We start from the raw sequence: 5866 nt of genomic DNA, 5'->3' as shown, positions 1-5866 counted from the left end.
TATTTTTTAAAGGTGCTCATTGATTCCTCCCTCAATATAAAGTTTTTATTCTTAGTTAAGTTACTAAAAAAATGATTTTATCTTTTATGTTCTGGTCTTTAAAACAAATTAAAACAAAACCCTCTAATCCTGATTAAACTGCCATAGAAGGAGCTATAAAATGATGGTGAAGTAAATGGGAGACAAATTAGACACTTAACTAATAGTTTTTCTTTTCCTGTCTTTGGTACTTTATCTATAACATACCCTATACAGATCTAAGGTTGGAGAGTATCCATTAAGCAGGCATCCAGTTGTGTTCAGCTCTATTGCTCTGCACTTCTTAACAAGCCAGCTACAGAAAAATCATTGACATTCCTGTCAGATCCATAGCCCTCTACCGACATGGGACTGTACACTAAGCATTTAACATGATCTTCTGGAAAGAAGAGTCAATAATATTGTCACATACATTCATTTTGTTATAGCAGGGTTGGCTATCACCCATGAAACACAGAATTAAGAACCATTTTTCATTACTAAATCTCATTGCAGTCTAGCATTTAAGAAGCATACTTACTGATTATTGTGTTTAGTGCCTGTTTCAGAGAACTTTTAGAGACAAATGGTAATCATGCAGTACCTGTTAGGCCTGTTTGTGATACAAGTTTATCTGGAAGTCATGAACAGGCTTCCTATTCAATGGACAAGGTCTTTGGGAATTAGTACAACAGTTACTGCATTTAGAATCATAGAACCACAGAATGGTTTAGGTTGGAAGGGACCTTAAAGATCACCTAGTTCCAACCCCCTGCCATGGACAGGGACATTTTCCATAGACCAGATTGCTCAAAGCCCCATCCAACCTGGCCTAGAACACTTCCAGGGATGGGGCATCCACTACTTCCATGGGCAACCTGTTCCAGTGCCTCACCACCCGCAGAGTGAAGAATTTCTTCCTCATACCTATTCTAAATCTACCTTCTTCCAGTTTGAAGCCATTCCCCCTTGTCCTATCACTACATGCCCTTGTAAAAAGTCCCTCTGAAGCCTTCTTGTAGATGCCCTTCAGATACTGGAAGGCCGCTATAAGGTCTCCCCAGAGTTTTCTGAACAACCCCAGCTCTGTCAGCCTGTCTTCATAGCAGAGGAGTTCCAGCCCTCCAACCATCTTTGTGGCCTTCCTCTGGACCCGCTCCAGCAGGTCCATGTCCTTCTTATGTTGAGGGCCACAGAACTGGACACAATACTCCAGGTGGGGTCTCACGAGTGTGGAGTATAGGAGCAGAATCACCTCCCTCGACCTGCTGGCCACGCTTCTTTCCCTTCTATCATTCATCACTTAATATATGAATCCATTTCCCCCATTGAAGACTTTTCAATAAAGTTATATGGCTGATGTTGAATCGGTCACGTGCTACTGGTGAAAAGCTCCACCATATTGGATTGCTATACTACAACCAAATGACCACTTGCAAAGATAAAGTCAACTCCTGCAACCTGAAATCAGCAACGAACACTGACCCCAAGCAAGGCAGAAGTAAAGTTCAAGATCAAAGGAAAGTATGCTCAAATTATTTTTATTTGAGTGAGCAATTCTTTCTAACCTGATAAAAGAGGGCCAGGCCTTGGCTTCATATTTCTGCATCTTTATAAAGGGTTACAGAAACCCAGGAAAATCAACTTTAGGTATAAACGCTTTATGATTTGGTAAACTCCAGCTATTGTAAATGCAGCTACTTGTGAAGCAATGAAGAATACAGAAAGTACATTGTACCCATCCTCTGCCTCCTATACTGGTTGCAGGCTTGTAGAGCCTCGTATGTATATGTTTATCTATAAATCCAAGACAACTTTCCCCTGGAAAGGCACTTCCAAAGCACACCAAAGTAAAAACTCTGCTGTAACAAGAAATGCCACTTCTCTCTGGGGAGAATGAAAGAACAAATGACACAAAACAGATGTTAATCATAGCAGATGCTGATTGTATCACTTAATACACAACTGGAAAATACTCAGGTACACTGGGCAGGGCATCATTATAGAACCTGTCTGAAACAGAACAGACATGAAAGAATTAATCAGGTAGAATTCACATTTCTTATATACACAGAGAAGATGACTGAGGAGAGTTGTTTATTTTGTGGGTTTTGTGCAATTTTGTTCAGAAACCACCCTTGAAGACTAACCATCATTGTTTATGACTCACACTTTGCCATGTAATTTTTAATAGCCTCTGCTCTTATTTTGTCAACAGCTTCATTTAGTAGCTGCCTCATTACTTTTCAAATTACAGGAGAAAGTAATTCAATTTAATGAAAGCTACTAGCACTTTGAAGTCAATATTGATGTAAAACTGCAGGGGAAAAGTAGCTAAATTTAATAAAAGCAGCAGTTTCTAAATTAAGCTCTGTGGCATCTATGCTTTTAAATTGCATTATGCTTATTGTAGATGTAAAATCAAAGATGTTTTTCAAGTACACACCTGGATGCCAGCTCTGGAATAGAAAATTCTGAACAAGGCACAGCAGTGCGATTTTTTCTCGGTGAAGATTCTAGATGGGATTTAGTTCATCTGTGAAACTCATATTTTATAACAATATAATTGCTAGTACAAAAGGCCAAAGTTGCCTCCAGGTGAAATTCATCCCTGTTTAGACACCAAGAGTAAAGATCGTATTGCTTGCACTACTGGGCTTAATAAGCAATACAATCATCTGTAGTCCTTTTATTACCCCTTGAACAAAGGTGAGCAGCGTTAGCCGAGTTCACTTCATTGCAGTTATTGAACATTTTGATTGGAGAGGACAATCAAATTCTAAAACTTTGCCTTTGCGTCTTGCCCTTTTTATAATAATGAAATATGTACTAAAACATCATTGAAATCTTATTCATTCCATAAGAGGAATGAAAGGACTCTTGTACAAAACTCCATTCGTGAAACTACTTTGCCCCTTCACATGCTGTGGCTAAGGTTAAAAGATATAACAAATATAATGATTCCATGCCCAGCATTGCCAATTTTACAAAAGCAATCTTCCACACCATTTTATGTATTTCTTTGACTACGAGCAAACAGATTCTAGGATAGGAAAGAAAACTTATGAGAAATATACTCTTAAAGCCCTATTTATTTAAGTACCCTCTGTGAGACTAACTTATATTACTGTGTATATGTCTCAGCCTAAATCCTTACCTTGTGACTTCTTGCATGCCTGTTTATATGCTTTTATATAAACAAAAAAAGCCCTAAACCATGTTTTTATTTCAAAACAGTTTTTCTTATTTGTGGATGGGAGACGGAGGAAGGAATCCTTTGGCTTTGGTCATTATATCATCTGCCTGTTTCTGACATTTTTATACCATCTCTTCCTTGGGAAAGTGCCTTTGCCTTTTATTTTGTGCTGCTGGTAAAGACTGATAAGTTCCGATCTTAAACCACAGCACTTGTTTTCTTTTCTGTTTTCTCTTAGGAAGATTTATTGTATATTTTCAATGAGTGTGTTGCAAAATCAATTTATCTTTAGATTTGTGCATGAAATTCTCCTTTATCTACAAGGATGTGTGTGTCCAAAGTCACTTACATTGCATTATCCATCCTTACGTGAGGTTTAAGTGTTCCTTTGGTCTTAGACTAATTTGGCACAGTGATCAATGTTGACATAATTCTAAGCAACCAATTCATTTTGTATATTTACACCCTCATACAAATCCTCTATGCAGATGGATAATAATATTGACTTAAATGTAATTCTTAAATAATTTTATGCGAGGAATATTTATATTGCAAACTGCTCACAGTTTTGACCATGTAAGAAAAAAAAAATCATAACAAGTACTGCAATCTAAAAGAATATGTTTGAAAACCAGATGTATAATGTGGATGTTGTTACTTACAAATTAGAACTGTCTCCATATACACGCAATAGAGAAATAATTCAGAGAAATGCCATTCATTCTGAATGTTTTTTAGAAGTTCTGGTTTCTCTTTTAATTTCCTCACAATAATTTTTGATTTTTTTGGGCACAAAAAAATTTTTAAAACCCAACACTTATATCAAGCCATATACTTCATATTGTGTTTGAAAACATGCTCAGTAACTTCAGCAAGAGAAATACTTAAGTCTGTTAAGACTTTTGCAATCAGTCAGCTAAATGGCGATTTATTCATCTAACCAACCAGACAGGCACAGCAGTACCAACTGCATATGCACTTTCTTAGAACGCCTGTACCAACATATCAGTATGAAACTTCACAAGAGCAATATGAGATGCTCCTTGTGAAAGTCTGACTTAGATACATCTATTATGCATATAATTTGTGACTTTATTGAAAGGTTGTTTCAGTCAGAATACCCAGGGTCTGAGGCTTCTTTTCTCTGAGTATCTGAACACGGAAGCTAGCTCAGGTACGTGTAGGTAAGATGCAGAATTACATTTGAATTGCAATAGACATGTGAGCCAAAAGGTTTAACAGGTTTATCTACTGTTTGAAGTCTCCTTTAAAATTGTCCATTACCAATTTCCTCTGACAGAATACTGATGTTTTCGCCTGTACTTTTTCCCACACATTTGTTTCCAAACTCAGGCCTTGTTGTTTGGCTGCCGGGGTAAGGCAATCATTATGCCAAGCAAATCCTCTCTTTCCTTGTGCACTGAGCAAATCTGTGACAGATGAATGCTTCAGGACATCTATATTGAAGTTGTGATGAGACAGAGCAGGAAGGAGTCAAGAAATGCTCGAATAGGTCCAAAAGATCTATTTGCTTAAGTACAAACAAGTATGAGATTTGGATTTTACCTTTCTAAGCAGTTATTTTTAACACATCAAAATAAGATTAATATATTATAACTCATAATAACATACATGAGTATCAAAGAATAAGTTCTGAAACAGGTCCACTAATTTTCTACCCACAGAAGATGATCCACATTAGTGATTAATTAACTATCCAATTAATTTCCTTTAGAATTGGAAGATAGGCATCTCCAGTGACCCTTACTGTTACTGGCAAATTCAGGAGAAAAATTCCTTGAGAGAGTGCAGAAGAACACAGGTCTCCAGAGTTCATAGATGGAGTGGCTAAATCTGCTAGCTGGCTTTCCTGGTTTTGATATTCAAGTATCAGATTTATTTATTGTTCGTAGTGTACCTGCTACTACAAATTCAATTTTGAAGAAGATACATAGAAACCTAGTAGCTGCCCCCAGATCTCCCCAGTTGCTAGCAGCTCGGGTACAAGTCCCCCAGGCTGCAGTCCTTCTCCAGCTGCTGGTACTCAGACCTCCTTGCACATAGGCACACACCCTTCCCCTCATGCACACTGTGGATTCCGGCAGTTAACTGGCCTTAGACACCCAGTCTTCCCAGTAGCCAGCCTTAGATCCCCTGGTCTTCAGTTGCCTCATCCACACACACACACACACACACGCGAGTCTCTCCATCTACTCCCAGGCCCACCATCTCCCCAGTAGCTGCCTTGGACCTCCTGGTCCCTCCAGTAGTGTTTCAACCTGGCTCCCAAGCCTCCTTTCCAACTCGCCAGGTAGTCCAGCGTGTCTCGCTAGTGATCACACACTGACATATATACCCCACAATGCGCATAACTCTCTCTGGTTACTGCCACCCCAGACACATGGGCCCAGACCACCTTGATCTCTCCCTTCCCCCAGCTTTGGGTCCTCCTGTAACCATCCCATAATAAGCCTTGTGCAATCCCAAAATGGTCTTCCCAGCATCTCATAAAATGTCCCACACACCCCCAGGTGTTTCATAACCCCCCACAGTCATTAGGTGCTCTGGTGCCTTTGGTTTGGCAACTGGAGCTGAGTGGGGGACCACTCAGGGCCAGCACCCCTGGCCCGTGGGGGTGAGGTTCCCCTGGGA

This window comes from Charadrius vociferus, unplaced genomic scaffold (genome assembly GCF_000708025.1).
Source record: "Charadrius vociferus isolate BGI_N301 unplaced genomic scaffold, ASM70802v2 scaffold15, whole genome shotgun sequence".
Lineage (NCBI taxonomy): Eukaryota > Metazoa > Chordata > Aves > Charadriiformes > Charadriidae > Charadrius > Charadrius vociferus.
This window is presented reverse-complemented; position numbering follows the sequence as displayed.